Consider the following 18,185-nt stretch of genomic DNA (forward strand, 5'->3'; position numbering starts at 1 on the left):
ATAGGTGCCTTGTCCCTCCAATTCCTCTCTATCCGTGACCCCACAACCTACAGCAACTCGCACCAAAGAAGGTCCTCCTGCATCTGTGTAGGAGACTCTCAGCAGCTGGAGGCTCTCTAGGCCCGAGTTTCCAGAGGCTAAAGAAATTTGGCTTGTCCACCATGCCTCTTACCAATACAACTTTTCTCCCTTCCATTCAACAGCAGGATCTTGCATCTCAGATTGCAACAAAGCAGGCCTCCAACAGAATTCATGGAATTCATGCAGAGAAATGCCATATACCTCCATGGGCATTTTCGGAATGGGAACCTGTAACTATGGAGTACCACAAGGATTCATGCTTGGATCACAACTGTTTATAATATATGCTAATGACTTGGATGCTGGAAGTGATGGGAAGGCAAATAGTGAGGATGACATAAAAAATGTCTGCAGAGAGACACAGAAGAATTGAGTAACTGTGTAAAAGCTGCAGTACATATCATTTTGCAAACCCTTACGGATGAATCCCAAAGGGTAACATTCAAGTTCAGCACGTAATACGGAAGGCAAATGGAATTAAGACTTTCACCCAAATCTTACCTTTATCAATAACTAGCTTAAAACTTATGGAATTTTGATCACTACTCCCAAAATGCTCTCCCACTAAAACTTAAATTCCCTGGCCAGGTTTATTCCTAAATGCAAGGTCTATTATGGCCCTTTCCCTTATGGACAATCTATACATTGTTTCAAGGAATCATCCTGGATACACCTAACAAAAACTGCCCCACTAAGCCCCTGGTACCACTTATTAGAACAACCCTGTTATTTGGATAGTAGGAACTGCCAATGCTGGAGAATCTGATATAATAATGTGTAGAGCTGGATGAACACAGCAGGCCAAGCAGCAGCAGAGGAGCAGGAAAGCTGATGTTTCAGGTCTAGACCCTTCTTCAGAAATGGGGGAGGGGAAGGGGATTCTGAAATAAATAGGGAGAGAGGGGGATGTGGATAGAAGATGGATAAAGGAGCAGATAAGTGGAGAGGAGACAGACAGGTCAAAGAGGCGGGGTTGGAGCCAGTAAAGGTGAGTGCAGGTGGGGAGTTAGGGAGGGGATAGGTCAGTCCAGGGAGGATGGACAGGTCAAGGAGGCGGGATGAGGCTAGTAGGTAGGAGATAGGGGTTGGGCTTGAGGTGAGAGGCGGGGATAGGTGGGAGGAAGAATGGACAGGTGAGGGAGGCCGGGAAAAGCTGGGCTGGTTTTGGGATGCAGTCAGGGGAGGGGAGATTTTGAAGCTTGTGAAGTCCACATTGATACCATTCGGCTGAGTTCACCTGCACATCTGCTAATGTGGTATACTGTATCCGCAGTTCCCAATGTGGCCTCCTCTACATTGGGGAAAAACACCCTTCTACCAGTATGCGTGCCTCAATAAACAGCACTGCCATGGAATGCCCTGTAGACTTAACTCTTGCAAATGTCTCTGTTGGTTACCATGAGAAGTATGTCTTAAGTAGAATGATGTTAACATCCAATCTCTTGCACTTTTTCAATACATAGATGACATACTTGTAATATTTGAATCTGCAGTTGCATCAAAAAATCTCTTTACACAGCTTAGTAAACTCCACCCGTACTGAAAGTTGCCATTGAAGTAGAACAATCAAACAAGCTCCTTTTTCTCAATGTATTAGTTGAGGAATCTGCCAATGTGTTCTCTATTACTATCTACCAAAAGCTTACATTCTCTCGGATTCCTACAGGTCCACATGTTACAAGATCAATCTTATTAGCAACATTATGAATAGGGTTCTAGTTATCTGTTCAAGATGCAAACTTGATGTTGACAGTGGGCATACCAAAATTGTCCTGTATGATAATGGCTACGCTGACTGAAACATCACTCACTGCATATCACATAAACTCATGAAAGGGCACTTGTCCATCACATTTGGCCTTGAATGGTGGCCAGTCTACCTCAGATTACCCTAAAAGAGGATGCGATCTCAAAAGTTTTGAACAATAGCTGTCTCATGCTGCTACTTTGTTGTAAATCCATGAGTGATTTTCTCCATTGCCAGAATGTTTTTGCCATACAAAAAAGATGTTTTTCACCTACACAAATGAGTATTGCGATAGAAATTTCAGTGTTATTGTGATTCCAGGTGTGCAACGACTGGTATGTTCTCTTGACCATTTACAATGATAAACATGCCAATTGTGGTCAAACAGCCCATGCTCGCAAGTCCTGGAACCCAATGTTCAACATCAAGTGTGATTCTGCTATTGAAAAGCATTTAGTAAATAATCCAAACTGCAAAGAATTACACTGGAAAACAATTTAAAATTATCAGTCTGGCTCACAGGGTGATGCATTTGCATGTGGTTGAAGCTACATATATTAAAACATGGGACTCTTTGCATTTCGACAAAAGGAATTCATACCTACATTTCATCTTTTTCATTAGTAGTAAAGAGGGCATAAAGATTATCAACCTCTGCTCCCCTCCCATGGCAACATTCTGATCAATCAAAGTCAACCTAATTTGCCTGACAACTGATATGACCAGTTAACTGATTCATAGCAGGTCAAAAGATAACTGATTACTCCATCCTCCTCCAACTCTTCCCTTCTGTTGCACAGCTGAGTGCGTTCTCCTCACCCAGTGCTGTTCTAATCTATTCAGTCATGACCAGACAACCTCCTCCTGAAATTACTTATCTTCCCACCCCAGCACACCTATCACTGGTGTCCTCCAAGAATTTATATTCAGATTCCCTACCATTTCCTATCCACATGTGGCTTCCAACAGTGTCTTCAGAAAATGCAACATCAGGTTTTACGTGTGCATGAACATTTCCCAATTATGCTCAACACTTTTGCTCTCGACCTGTCTGACGCTTCTAAATCACTAGGCTGTTTGTCTGACATTTGGCATTGAATGAGCAGAAATATTCTCCAATTAAAAAAAATAACAGGCTGCTCAGAGCGCTGAGCACTTCCTAGGAAAGCTATTGAACTTCCTTAGCTTGAGCCCTGGAGTAAATATTTGTGTCCTCTGAAGTAGAGCAATTGTTCTTCCAAATTGCAGCTTTGTAACATGGTCCTCTTCATCAATTTCCACGTGAGAAGTTTTTAAAAGCTTTGAAATGAAGAGAAAAAAAACTTATAAAGCTAACTACTGTAACTCTAAGCAGAAGTTGCCAGCCAATGTACAGCTGGTCTGTTAACAACTGAAGAAAGGACAAGATCATGTTTCATCAGAATTTTCTTCAAATTGCCCAATTCAGATGTTGAAAATTGTTATAATTACCAAGATTCTGAATTCTAATGATGGCAATTTCATTTGGGCATCTGTAATAAAGTATAAAATAAAAATAAAATTGTTCTTTGCATATGACTGTAATTATATTGCCTTGCACTGGCTATAACACAGCAATTAGAACTCTTTCAAACTATTACTTTTTGCTACTTTCAATGTCTCAGACTTCAATGAGTTTGTGGTGAACAGAAATTACTCAACATTTCGTTCCTGTAAGTTTCGGCGACTGAAAGGAAATTAAGGAAATGAGCCTCCTTTACAACGTCAGAAATTACACAATGCAAGTTGGACTATAACCTGATGTCATGTGACTTCTGACCTTGTCCACCCCGGTCCAACACTGGCACCTCTATATCCTTTACAAAGGAGATGCCTTTTTACATGTCAGATGTCACCTTGTAGGGGGAGACAGTGACCATGAATCCAATCACAGTTTGAACAGAAGAAGAAACAAATTCTCTCAGCTTGCAGGTGTTTAACACTAAATTTAGAATTGCTGGGTGTGGGCCACTTTTGATGCTATTTACCTGATGGGAGTAAGTTAAAGTTTTACAGGTCACTGAGGAGTCACCAGGAGCTGATATGTAGTGACTTTCACATGCTTTCCTGAGCTGGGAGCAGATGCAACTATCCCAAACCTGTGGGAGTTTGTTTGACTTATGCTTAACAGGCACCTGTGATATTTACAGGACTCAACTGTAATCATTTCTAAGAACTGAGCAACACATGCAAACGATACTTTTCTCTTACCTTGTGTGCCCAAGGGGAGCAGTGTTCTCCCAAGTTCCACTGGGAAGCCATAGGCCTCCCAAATGCAGTGTTACACCCCTTTATGTGTATTAACATTGTCTTGTTTGTCCCATGTAGTCAAAAATGACTATGACATCCATAAGAATTCAATGACTTAAGTTTCAGGTGTAATAAATTTGAATATGGCTAAACAAAAAATGAAAGAACTGTGGATGCTGGAAATCAGAAACAAAAACAGAAATTACTGGCAAAACTCAGAAGTTGTGGCAGCATCCATAGACAGAAATCAGAGTTAACATTTCGGGTCCAATGACCTTCTTCAGAACAGTTCCATTCACAAGACACTGTCCAGGACTGTCCACAATATGGAGTGATCCTGTGCAGTGTTCTCCCATGTCTCAAGAATGATGTAGAAACTCCTTACTGACATATTCAGAGTGTTCTTCATGCAATTTTTCCAGACTTCATGTGTACTAGCTCACTTTGAAGAGCTTTCTTGGTATGCAGTCATCAGGCTTCCTGCCAACTTGACCTGTCCACCTTTTCTCAGCACTCTTCAGCAGAATGTTGATGCTATAAGTTGGTCAGGGAGAAATACTGCATAAGAAGCCTTGTTTTACCTTCTAATCTTGAGTAGTCTTCACAAACAGGTCATTTGAAAGTGGGATAACAAGGTGTAGAGCTGGATGAACACAGCAGGCCAAGGAGATTAGAGGACCAGGAAAGCTGACGTTTCGGGTCTGGACTCTTCTTCGGAAAGGTGATTTCTGAAGAAGGGCCCAGACCCGAAACGTCAGCTTTCCTGCTCCTCTGATGCTGCTTGGCCTGTTGTGTTCATCCAGCTCTACACCTTGTTATCTCAGATTCTCCAGCATCGGCAGTTCCCACTATCTCTGAATCATTTGAAAGTGGTGTAGTTTATTTGCATGCCTGCAATGTTTCTCAAGTGTAAGTGAAAATGGAAGAACAGCAACCCTGTATACCTTCACTATCGTTGAGAGATTAACTCCTCGTTAGTAAGCTTCACATGGTCAAGTAAGAGAGATCACATCTGGAGTGAGACTTGGCCCGAGTGACTATATAGTTCGGGAACTTTGGAGGCAGCACGGAAATTCGGCGCAGAAAGGAAAAGGTGCTTTTTGCTTGCTTTTTTGGCTCATAGTTTTTTTAAAAAAAACAAAATAAATTGAAGCCCAGAATTGGGAACCTAGCACAAATCAAAAAGTGACATTAGTGGAAAATGGTAAGTTCATTGGTTAGTAATAACTGTTAATTTAACTTCTAGGTTGAAGGCAAATAAGAGAAGTATTTACAGATTACAAACTAAAAGACCAGTAGAAACTTTTTTAAAAAAGCAGATTAAGAACTAAGTAAATAAAATAGAGTTGTAGGGCCAGGTAATGTGTGTTGTAACTGCATGATGTGGGAGCTGGTGGACACCATTGTGGTTCATAGATGACCACATCTGAAGCAAGTGTAGGCTGCTTGAGGAACTCTAGCTCAGAGTTAATAACCTGAAGTCTGAGCTTCAAACACTCAGACACATTAAGGAGTGGGAGAGTTGCCTGGACAATGTGTTTTAGGAGGCAGTCACACCATTTAGGTTAACTATCTCGAATTCTGTTCGTGGTCAGGGATAGGAGGGTGTAACTACTAGAAAGGGAGGTAGAGGGATCCAGGAGGTAGCATTGAAGGAGCCTCAACATTTGAGCATTTCTGACAGGTATGAGATTCTTGTTCCCTGTGTGGATGAGAATGGGAGCTCTAAGGAGCATGAGCAAACTGATGTTAACACTGTGGTACAGGAAACGATTCAAGATAGGGGAGAAAAGAAAAACATAGTTGCAATCAGGATAAATATAGTTGGGGAAGAGATGCTGTTCTCTGTGGCCAGGATCAAGACTCCCAAAGGTTGTGTTGTCTGCTTAGTGCCTGGGTTCAGGATATCTCATCTGGGCTGCAGAGAACTGGCAGTGGGACGGGAAAGATCCAGTTGCTGTGGCCCACATAGGCACCAGCAATACAGGTAGAAAGAGAAAAGACATTCTGTTGGGGGAATATGAGCAGCTAAGGTCTAAATTAAAAAGCAGAACTGAAAAGACAGTAATCTCTGGATTAGTACTTGAACCATGAGCTAATTGGCACAAGGATTAAAGCGGTAAATGCATGGCTCAAAGGTTGGTGTGAGAGAAATGGGTTCAATTTCATTGAAAAGTATGGAAAAAGATAAAGGGGAGGAGGACTCAGGAGAGGTTAAAGTTTCCAGAACAGACAGGATGGAATGAATCAGGAATCTAACATTAGGCACATTTAGAGATCAACAATGAGAAGGGGGCAAAAACAGAAGTTGCTGGAAAAGCCCAGCAGGTCTGGCAGCATCTGTGAAGAGAGCATCAGAGTTAACGTTTGGGGCCCAGTGACCCTTCCTCAGAACTTTTCCAGCAACTTCTGTTTTTGTTCCTGATTTACAGCATTCTTTTAGTTTTTAATGAGAAGGGGGAAGTCAGTGCAGGACCAAGGATGTTGTACTTAAATGCACATCATGTATGAAACATCGTAAATGAGTTTGTAGCGCAGATCGAAGTTGGTAAAAATGATATTGTGTTTATTACAGAGTGGTGGCTGCAAGGGGTTCAGGGCTGGGAACTAAATATCCATGGAATTCTATTGTATTATTGTCACTGCCCCTTAGTAGTTCCTTCACCTTCAGTTCCTTAATCAAATCTACTCCATTACATATCATCAAATCCCCAATTGCCTGTTCCTATTGTATTTCCTACTATTATTGTAATATTGCAATTTACATGCCTTTTCTATATCCTGATTCATTTGCTCCCCCACACCCCAATGACTGGGATGGCATGGTGGCTCAGTGGTTAGCACTGCTGCCTCACAGCACCAGGGACCTGGGTTCAATTCCACCCTTGGGTGACTATCTGTGTGGAGTTTGTACATTCTCCCCATGTCTGCATGGGTTTCCTCCAGGTACTCCGGTTTCCTCCCACAGTCCAAAGATGTGCAGGTTAGGTGGATTAGCTAAGCTAAATTGCCCATAGTGTTCAGGGGTCTGTAGATTAGATGGATTATAAGGGGATGGGTCTGGGTGGGATGCTCCAAGGGTCGGTGTGGACTTCTTGGGCTGAAAGGCCTGTTTCCACACTGTAGGGATTCAAAGACTGTTAGGAGTCCATAGATAACATGCATCAGGGTCTTTTTTCCCCTTAGCAGTTCCCCACCTCACACAAATTCTATGCCATCTGAGCCTTTATCATTGTGTGCAATCAATTGAATTTAATTTCTTACTAACAAGGCAACACTGCCCCTTCAAACCATTTGCTTGTCCTTAGATAGGACACATAGACACTAAATATCCATGGATATCTGCAATTGAATGGCAGATAGAATACAATATTGGAAAGTGGAGATTTGGTCAGACGAATAGAGGCATAAACCCTTTTCTAATAAGGGAAAGGCTTTGGAAATCTGATGCACAAAGGGAATTAAGAGTCCTGGTTCAGGGCATGCAGGTTCAATTGGCAGTTACAAAGGCAAATGAAATGTTAGCATTCATTTTGAGAGGCCTAGAGTGCCAAAGAAGGGATGTACAGCTGAGGCTGTATAAGGCTCTGGTCAGGGGATATTTGGAGCATCCTGAGCAGTTTTGGGTCCTATATCTGAGGAAAATGTGCTGGCATTGGAGGGAGTCCAGAGGAGGTTTACAAGAGTAAACTGGAATGAAGGGCATATCATATGAGGAGCAGTTGAGGACTCTGGGTCTGTATTAACTTGAGTTTAGAAGGTTGAGGGGGAGTCTCTTTGAAAGTTGCTGAACAAAGAGAAAGCTGGATAGAATAGATGTGGAGACGATGTTTCCATTAGTAGGAGAGACTATAACCCGAGGGCAAAGCCTCAGAGCAAAGGGATGACCCTATAGAATTGAGATGAGGAGGAATCTCTTCAGCCAGAGGATGGTGAATCTTGAAACCTATTGGTGCAGAAGGGAGCCAATTCACTAACTATATTTAGTACAGAGATAGATAGGCTCTTGATTTGCAAGGGGATCAAGTGTTATGGGGAGAAGAGTGGAGAATGGGTTTGAGAAACATTTTGGTCATGATCGAATAGTGGCCTAGTTTTGCGTCTATAGCCTAAGGTCTTGAGGTCTTTGCTCCTGGGCAATTTTTCAGAAAGAAAGTATCATAGCACATTTATTCATGCCAAGGAAATGCTAGCCTAAGCTGTTCTGGAGTTGACTTTGGCATCAATGTGAACTATTCTGAAAAGGGTGCTGGCAGGTTGATAAATGTTTCAGCTGTGCTACAATTATGCACTGTCTTACTAGTTCCATTACTCTGCTGGCCACAGATTACTTTTTGTGCAGTTATTTGTATTAGCCCAAAAATATAAAACAAGACAACCAGGTTTCATTAATAAACAGCAAAATTATTAATTTATTATAACAATAAAACTTAAGATAGATGCAACGCTGATTAACACACATTTAAATATGACAGTATTAATATTAATCCTACAAAATATCCTGTTATGCCTCACTGGGGCAACAAAATGGAAATCAAGCCCCCCTGTTCCCTAAGCCATCACAAAAGTTAAAGACTTTAAAAAAGATGCAGAGGTCTCTAATTTACCTCATTTCCAGACCGAGGTTGACAGAAAACATAGACCAGGTCTTTGAATTTAATGATAATTACTGAGTAGATTCTAACTACAGATAAACATTATAAACCATTGGCATAGAACTCCACAAGTTAAAACTCTAACTCCTTTATAAACTCCCATTTATACATATATACAGAGGGACACATAATAGCATAAAAATTATGTGGGTGCTCTGGATAGAGAGAAAGACTGAAAAGGCAGTTTCGTGGTCCCTGTTCACAGGAGGTGCTGAGATGATTCTTGTACTGATCAGAATGTTGCTTCCTGATCTTCCTTCTCCAGATGCTTTCACTTGATTGCAGGAGGCACAGGTTGACTTTGCATATTTACAAAGGCCTTGGCATATTAATCACTAGGCACATATTACAGCAATTACTAAAGGAAAAATAAACTGATTTTCTTCATGCTTAAAGTGTTTCTGGTCAAGACAGCTCTTGAGCTTGCAAAGGCCTGATGGCTACACCCTATCTCATTCACAGACCCAAGCTGTTCAGATAACTGTGAAACAATCACATACTGGTTGACCAGTAGAAGGCCCTTGTTATTATTAACTATTTTGTATGCTGAATCTCCATTTGTGTACAACCCTTCAGCTCCAAATCATCTGTAAATTTCCTGTCTATGTTGCTTGAATAAGCAGCTGTGTAAACAGTACTTACCATGAGTATCAGATTACTTGCTTTCAAAAAGTGCAGCATTCCCTCAACAATCCTTCATTTTTACAACAGTTCTTCTCCCATTTCAGTCCATAATCGAAAATAGAGAAAAATGAAAAGACATAGTCTTTACATAATGCATACATGTGGACACACATTGGCTAAAGAATAAACAAGGAAAATATATCTGCAGCAAACTTTTTGAAAACTATCACTTGACAAAATAATTGTTAGCACTTGAGAAAACAAGGATAAAATATAAAATACACTAGATGTTTTTTTATCTGACATCTTGGTCATTGTCGGCAGCAATAATTGCTACCGGATGATTGTCCACCTAGGAAGTTCCATGTTACTGGTCATACGAACAGATGGGTGTCACTAGACACATGCAGTTGTCACTGGAATCTTTTCAAAAAGAATTAGTTCAGGAGATGTCTAGAGAATTGGGAATTGCTGTGTCTGTTTTTCAACTCTCATACAAGACATTTGACAGTTTTCTCAAAAAGGTAGGAAAGGATAAGTTATGTGACTCTCTATTGGAATTCTATACCCAACTGCCTTTTCCAAACAATATCAATTCAGAAAACTCCTGACAACCATAAAGGCAAACATGTAATTTGACTATAAACAAGTCCAAGCACTTTCGTAGTCTCTAATGCTGTGGCTGTTTACTTCACAGGTTTTGTCTCTTCTAGTAAGTATTTTTTTCAAAATGTCCCTCTGAAAAGAAAACTTCCAGGCATTTTCATAATCATTTTCATAACAATTTTTCACAAGAATAATATTAGTAATAGGAGCATCTTCACATTTGTTAAAAACCTTTGATAATTGATTGCAATATTTGGCTTTGCATCCTATTTTTACAGGACTGTTTGTTGCTGCCATCAGTCTTTTTGGTGTTGATGGTAAGGACAAAACTTTCACATGGATGAAAAGTAGTCTATGCAATGTTAAATATCTTCTTCTGAACAGGTATTCGGAGTACAGCCATCAAGATGAAGAAAGTACAAGCTACAAGTTCATGTATTTTCATTTTAGCTTATCTAATCTTCTCGTATCAAAGATTTTAGTCTACAGTGCAATATCAATTGTTACCATTTTGCTTCAAAAAACATGTCAAAGAATGTCACACTGTCAAAAGTAAGAGCAAAGATAACTCTGTTTCACTTCATTTGTGATTGTGAAAGCATCAGAAGACTTCTAACCGCCCATGTGTGATAAAGCTTGCTGTCATAGAATTGCTGTACTGAGGTGATGAGCTTTTTTGGATAGCCAAATTTTACCATCCCCTTAAGGGTACCATACTATGAGCTATATGACTGTTATCCAACCAAAGCGATTAGATGAAACTTCATGTCATCAAAAAGATATTAATAAGTTTAAATGTTTATTATGCGAAGAAAAAGTTTCAACAATCCTTCATGAAGAACAAAAGCAACTTGAAGAAATATGGAATGAAAAGATCTCAAAGCACATAAATGTAAGAATATAAGTACATCAAAATGGAGCATTCTTTTTTATCCTTCAAGCTAATTCATATTCAGAAAGACTATAACTAATCTGTTACCTCAACTCCACCTTCCCACACGATCACATGATTCCATTAGTATCCAAAACCTATCAGTCCCTGTATTGAATATATTCACAGCTGAGCACCATAGCTCTCATGAGTGGAGAATTCCATAGAAACACAAACTTTTGAGGGAAGAAATTTCCTTTTATCTAGTCCCAAATGACAATCACTTGATAAGAGGCCTGGCGAGACTTGTTGCAGCAGAATTTGAATGGGCTGAAGTTCTTGGAAGATGGAGTGTACTACATTAGGACATGTTGAAATAAATGGAGTCCAAAGTTCAAAAATAGTACATCAGGGATTCAATTGCCATTAGCATGAGATATAGAAAAGATAGGAGTTGTTACCAAAGTAAATGTAGATGGACTTTGAGAGGAAGAGAATATACACTTTTAAGTTCAGCTTGGAAGTGTAGAGGATGTCAAGGCTGTGAACAGTCTGATTGAACCTGAAACAATGACTGGGGTGAGACATGGAATAAGAAGCAAAGTTCTGAAAATGACGTTTGAGTCAAGGCTAATTGGTTTTACCAACAGTTAACTAGAGAAAGTTGCTGCTCTATTCTTTCAATATTAGTTGTTGAACAAACAGTTGCAAAGTCAACAAATTTGATAGGACAGTAAAACTAGATGTCATCAGTATGCATAGGTACTTTGCTTGTTGTCTGCTGATACTTCATTTTGAACAATTTCCTTGGCTGTTTTTGCCACTGGTGGTTTGTTATTGCTTTCCACTCCTCAGTGGTAGAGCAAAGAGCCATTCCCAAATCTATTTCAACTTTACTTGGAATTGAACTTGTGCTGTTTGCTTTACTCAGTACCACAAACTAGCCACCTGAGCTAACCAACTCCCTGAAGACAAATGAAGAGGAATAATGTGTCATGGTCAGAATCACTGACTGTGGCATTTGCAAAGTGGAATCATAGAATTGCTACAATGCAGAAGGAGGCCAAATTACTCATTTAAACCATTTTGATAAGCTGTGGTAAAAAGAAAATCATATTTGGAAAGAATCACAGCTGTGGAAGAGACAGCTATTGATTTAGATGCTGACAAGATGTTCAAAGATTTGGAAAAAGAAAGGAAGACCTAATGAGATGCAACAATTTAAAATGTCAGCATGGGAAGTAAGAAAGGAAGCTGATGGTCAGTTTACAGGGCGCAAGAGGTGTGGCTCATGAACAAGATGATCTCAGAGATGATATGAAGGGGAGAATCTAGAGAATGATATAAGTCCAAGGTGACGTCAGAGGTGAAGCAAGCATTTTTTTCATTTCATTGACTCATGGAATCTGTTTCTCCTACAGTAGAGAGTTGACTTCACAGATGGCACTCTAACATTGTGGGAATATGATTCTGAAACATTTCCTCTGAATGTTAACTTTAGTGCTTTCTCAAATTTAAGACTAGCATTTATCTTAAATTGTTTTAATTATTTACCTAACATTTGTCATGAATGGAATACAAGATAAAGAATTATGAGCGATGAGTTAATATCACTTGCAGCACTAATCATATTTCGGTTGCAATAGGTCAACCCACTCATGGGTTACAAATTGCATCACATAGTTCTTCACCACGTACCATCTACATTTTAACATTAATACTAATTATCTTTAAATTAATTTTCTCCATTCATTGATTCTTTTTTCAGAAGATCGTGACCAGATCTATTTTTAGTGACCTGTCTTTCTGAGAAGTTATTTAGCTAACAACTGCTGATGTACTTGCAGAGCCCAAAACATCATAAGTCATTTCTTTGGGCAATTTTAAGGAAATTTAAAGATTAAAACTACTTGAAAATAGTAAAAAAACAGTTTGCATTTAAGTCAAGTTCATGCATAATAATTTTATGACAGTGATGGTGGTCCTTCAGTTTTGAAGATGGAGCTGTATTTGTACTTGTGAATGTGAAGATGATTATCTTGCCCCAAACTGGATGCACAGCGTCAGAGTCAACAGAGGCATAGGAACTCATTTGGTGTGACATACACAGATGGATGTGACATTGTACATGTGTAACAATGAATTGTTGATGGCAATTCTTTTCAAAGGTGATATTCTGGGCTCTCCAGAAAGTTTCTTCTCACGCTGGTTCTGCCAGTCGTTTAGGCTTGGTGCCGCACCACTTCAGGCTTCCATTAAACATTTCTTTTTCGACGCTTACACAGCCAAACTTCATTTCTCTTGCCAGACACTAGTGCTGCATACAGCATCTATCCCAGACGCTGCATTCTAATTCTAATTCTAATTCCTCTATTGTAATTACATCCTTTACTCAAAGCAGATGGGCTTTCAGGAGCATTGCCTCAATACTCGTCGACTCAGCTGGCTCTAATATGTAGAGACATGTAATTTGGTCTTACCAGCAAATGTCAAGGATGGAGCAGAGAGCACATACATGTGAAATTGTTCCATATGCCTTATATATTTGTGGTATAGAGTCCAGGACTCAGCCATAAAGAAAGGAAGTAATGAAAATAGCTTTGTACATCTTGACCTCTATGGACAATTTAATACAGTGTTGGTTTAATACATTGATATCAAGCCTCTGAGTATCTGGCTCACCTTGCTGATCCAAGCTGATTTCTCATTATCAAGCAAGTTTTTGTAGATAAAAGTTCCAAGGCATTTAAATTAGGCTTGATGCCTTCTTTCTTGTATCCTGCAGATTCCACTAGTTCTCCCATGACATCGGTGGAAAATTTGCCAGATTGCACAAAAGGATCCACTGGGATCTCTGAGGATGAGAGTATTGAGGGCTCTGAGGAAGCATCAGCAAGGATGCCTCTTGTGTCAACACTAGCCCAGATACTGACACCTCAGGAATAACCTAAGACAAAGATGTAAGTACACAATCTGGTGAGCACCCCGCAGTGACAGACCTGCAGATAGCTGAAGAAGAAATGGCTCAAGCTGTTGGCACTTGCAGGATTGCAGGAGATCAGGCACACAGTCAGCTCCAGATAGGAGATGACCCTGTGACATCATCAATCAGGGACTTAATCCAAATACACAGGGAGAAGTGGAGACAGACAGGCATCAGGGATGCATGGGGCCTCATTGCCTGCAATGAGTCATATGAATATCAAATTGCCTCCATGGACAGATTTGTGGCTGCTGCAGAGAGCCAGACCCAACAATTCATGCTGTCTACTGGGCCTGCACTCATATTTGCACTTTAGTTGCCCCAGCATTAGTCCCTAGGGGATAGGGGGACTGGGAACCTTGATCCCAGCCCAGTTTTCCCCTCCTAACAAGGAGACAGGGTACACTCATGTGTTCTAAAAGCTAAATATATTAATACATGGGGTCTGTTCTTTGAAGACAAAATGAATATTTACACACATTGCACCTATTTCAACTTCACAAAATAGATGATTGTCATTCTGACGTCCTTTCAAAAGTGAGGACTAACAAAAGTCAACCTGCCTTGATTAAATTTAAACATAGCTCAAAAATTAACTACCAGCCATTATCTACCTGGTGCATTGTCCATGGCAATGAGTACACCAGTCAGGGTCCACTTGCCAACCAATCAGCATCTCATACAGTGTACAATGTTGGTCATCTTTACATTAGTTTTACATGTGCATGTCCTGATGAGCACAAGAAATTCTTTGACAAAATGTGATTATTTTCTGTAATTCTCAAGATAGGATTAATTAATAGACTCATAGTGAAGGCACCCCAAGGGATGGGTGATCACAATGTGATTGAATTTTACATTTGGTTTGAGGGAAAGAAAAGTGAGTCCAAAACTAGTATTTTAAATTTAAATAAGGATAATTATGAGGACATGAAAGCAGAACTAGTGAAAATGGACAGGTCAATAAGGTTGCAGTGGCAAATATTTAAGGTAATATTTCAGAGTACATTGAATAGTTACACTTGAAAGAGAAAGAGAACTTCTAAAAGACGAAGCACCATCCATTACTTAAAAATGTTAAAGATATACGAAATTGAAAGAAAAAAGCATATAATTGCACAAAAATGGTTGTCAAAGATGCAAAAAAAGCCAGCAAAAACTAACTAAAATATTTAATAGGAAAAAAAAGATAGATTACCGGAGAAAGCTAGCTAGAAATACAATAGTGATCATAAGAATTTCTATCAATATTCTAACAAAAAATGGAAGGAGTTAACAAAATGAACAATGGTCCAATTGAATGTGACTCTGGGAACTAATAAGGGAAAATAAAGAATTGGCTGATGGATTGAACAGACATTTTGTAGCAGTCTTCATAAGTAATGTTCCAGGAGCAGACATAAATAAATAATTGGAATTGAAGAAGTAACTCAAGAAAATCACAATAACTATAGAAATGCAATGGAGCAAATTGCTTGAGCTGAAAGCTATCAAAACCCAAGGACCCTAATGGACTTCATTGTTGGGTCTTTAAAGTTGTGGGCAATGCAACAGTTAATGACCAGTAAACACAATGCACACATAAAGCATTTTTGATATTTTTCTAAAAATCGAGTTCTTATTATTCATATTAACATTATACTAACATTACCTCTTTTCACATAATGCGCAACTTGATCACAAAAATCGAGGCCATCACTTCAGTCTAGTACTGAGGTACGCCATGTCTGTCATGGGGTGCTGTGTTTCAGATGAAATGTTAACCAACTGCTCTCTCAGTTGGATATGAAAGATTCGATGACACGATCTCCAAGAGGAACAAGGAGTTAACCTGGTTTGAGCTAGTTAATACTTATTCCTCAATCAACATCACAAAAAACAGGTTATCACATTGTTACTTGCGGGAGCTAATTGGGCATAAATTGGCTGTTGTGTTCCGTACATCACAACATGCCACCCACACTTTAAAATGTACTTCATTGGCTATAAAGCACTTCGGAATATCCCGTGGTCATGAAAGGTGATACATAACTGCAGCATTTCCTTTTTTTTCGACATTATAGATCATCAATGTTCACTTCAATGTCCAGTTTGTAGGCCCCTGTATGATTTAGTTTCCTCCAAGGTAATTTGCTCAATGAAGATTGAAGAGAATTCTCTCAACTTTCCCATTGTAAATATGCTCCACCACTGTTGAAATTAAATGTTCTCACTTCCCATCTGGTGTTTCCATCTGCCTTGTATTATGGGGAGAAAAGAAACACATTGCACATATTGGCCCAGTTAATCCCAAACTGGCTGTTTCATTCTTCTGAACATCATATTCCAGTCAGTTCCATGCCATTTCATCTGCATTATGCCAAAGCAAAACATATGCACAGTTGCTTTTCTTTTTACCTCCCACTAAAGAAAGATTGTATCCTGATCACTTTCAAAACCCTCCTTATGCTTTTCACTAGAAGAGATGCTATTGACCATAAGAATCAGGTATTTACCTGAAAAGTTGAATCAGTTATTTTTTAAATTTAATTATATCAATCTAAAACATGGTTCCCAAATCAAAGTTTCAAAGTTATGTCTAAGATGTCGTTTAAGGATGCAAATGTATTGTTCATATGTCAGGTGCTTGGTGTGATTGGAGTGGAAGTTTAGCTGGCAAGGATTAAGAATCAAAGAAAAGTAATAATGAGAAATGGCACGAAGTAAATTTTAACTGTCAGAGGTAGTGTCTGTGCTGAAAATAAATGAGCATATTTGTGTATCATCACATAGGTTGTTTATTTTAGGAGAGGATTGACACATTGCAATAAAGAAAGAACGAAGAACAAAGAAAATTACAGTACAGGAACAGGCCCTTCGGCCCTCCAAGCCTGCACCGAAATGCTGTCCGTCACAACTAAAACCCACTACCCTTCCGGGGACGGTATCCCTCTATTCCCATCCTATTCATGTATTTGTCAAGGCGCCCTTTAAAAGTCACTATCGTATCTGCTTGCACTACCTCCCCCGGCAGCGAGTTCCAGGCACCCACCACCATCTGTGTAAAAAACATGCCTCATAAATCACCTTTAAACCTTGCTGCTCGCACCTTAAACCTATGCCCCCTAGTAACTGACTCTTTCACTCTGGGAAAAAGCTTCTGACTGTCCACACTGTCCATACCCTCCATAATCTTGTAGACCTCTATCAGGTCGCCCCTGAACCTCCGTCGTTCCAGTGAGAACAACCTAAGTTTCTCCAACCTCTCCTCATAGCTAATGCCCTCCATACCAGGCAACATCCTGGTAAATCTTTTCTGTACCCCCTCCAAAGCAACCACATCCTTCTGGTAGTGTGGTGACCAGAATTGAACACAATATTCCAAATTTGGCCTAACTAATGTTCTATAAAGCTGCAACACTACCTACCAATTTTTAAACTCAATGCCCCGGCCGATGAAGGCAAGCATGCTGTATGCCTTGTTGATTACCTTCTCCACCTGCAATGCTACTTTCAGTGACCTGTGTACCTGTACACCTAGATCCCACTGCCTGTCAGTACTCTTAAAGGTTCTGCCATTTACTGTATATTTTCTACCTGGATTAGGCCTTCTGAAATGAATTACCTTACATTTTTCCAGATTAAACTCCATCTGCCATCTCTCTGTCCAAGTCACCAACCAATCTATATCCTGCTGTATCCTCTGATGGTCCTCATTGCTATCTGCAATTCCACCAACGTTTGTGTCATCCACAAACTTACTGATCAAACCAGTTACATTTTTCTCCAAATCATTTATATATATTACAAATAGCAAAGGTCCCAACACTGATCCCTGAGGAACGCCACTAGACACAGTCCTCTATTCAGAAATGCACCCTTCCACTGCTACCTTCTGTCTATGACCGAGCCAGTTTTTTTATCCATCTTGCAAGCTCACCTCTGACCCTGCGCGACTTTACCTTCTGTATCAGTCTGCCATGAGGGACCTTGTCAAAGGCCTTACTGAAGTCCATGTAGACAACATCTACTGCCCTACCCACATTGATCATCTTCGTCACTTCCTCAAAAAAACTAATGCATTAACTTTAGAATCAACAGCAGGGTAAAAGGCCACAAATATACAGCCCCAGTTATTGGTTACAAGAGGAATGCTTCCGCTCCTCTGTGGCCCATGTTAATATCTGCTAAAATGTAAAACTTACCATTAAGTTGGCAACTCCAAATAATACAGAGGCATAAACAGAAATTACTGGAAAAGTTCAGAAGGTCTGGCAGCATTTGTAGGGAGAAATCAGAGTTAACGTTTCACATCGAGTGATCCTTCCTCAGCAACAAATAATACAGAATTATATTGTAATTCCAGTGGAT

Source organism: Rhincodon typus, chromosome 1 (genome assembly GCF_021869965.1).
Source record: "Rhincodon typus isolate 14 chromosome 1, sRhiTyp1.1, whole genome shotgun sequence".
Classification (NCBI taxonomy): domain Eukaryota; kingdom Metazoa; phylum Chordata; class Chondrichthyes; order Orectolobiformes; family Rhincodontidae; genus Rhincodon; species Rhincodon typus.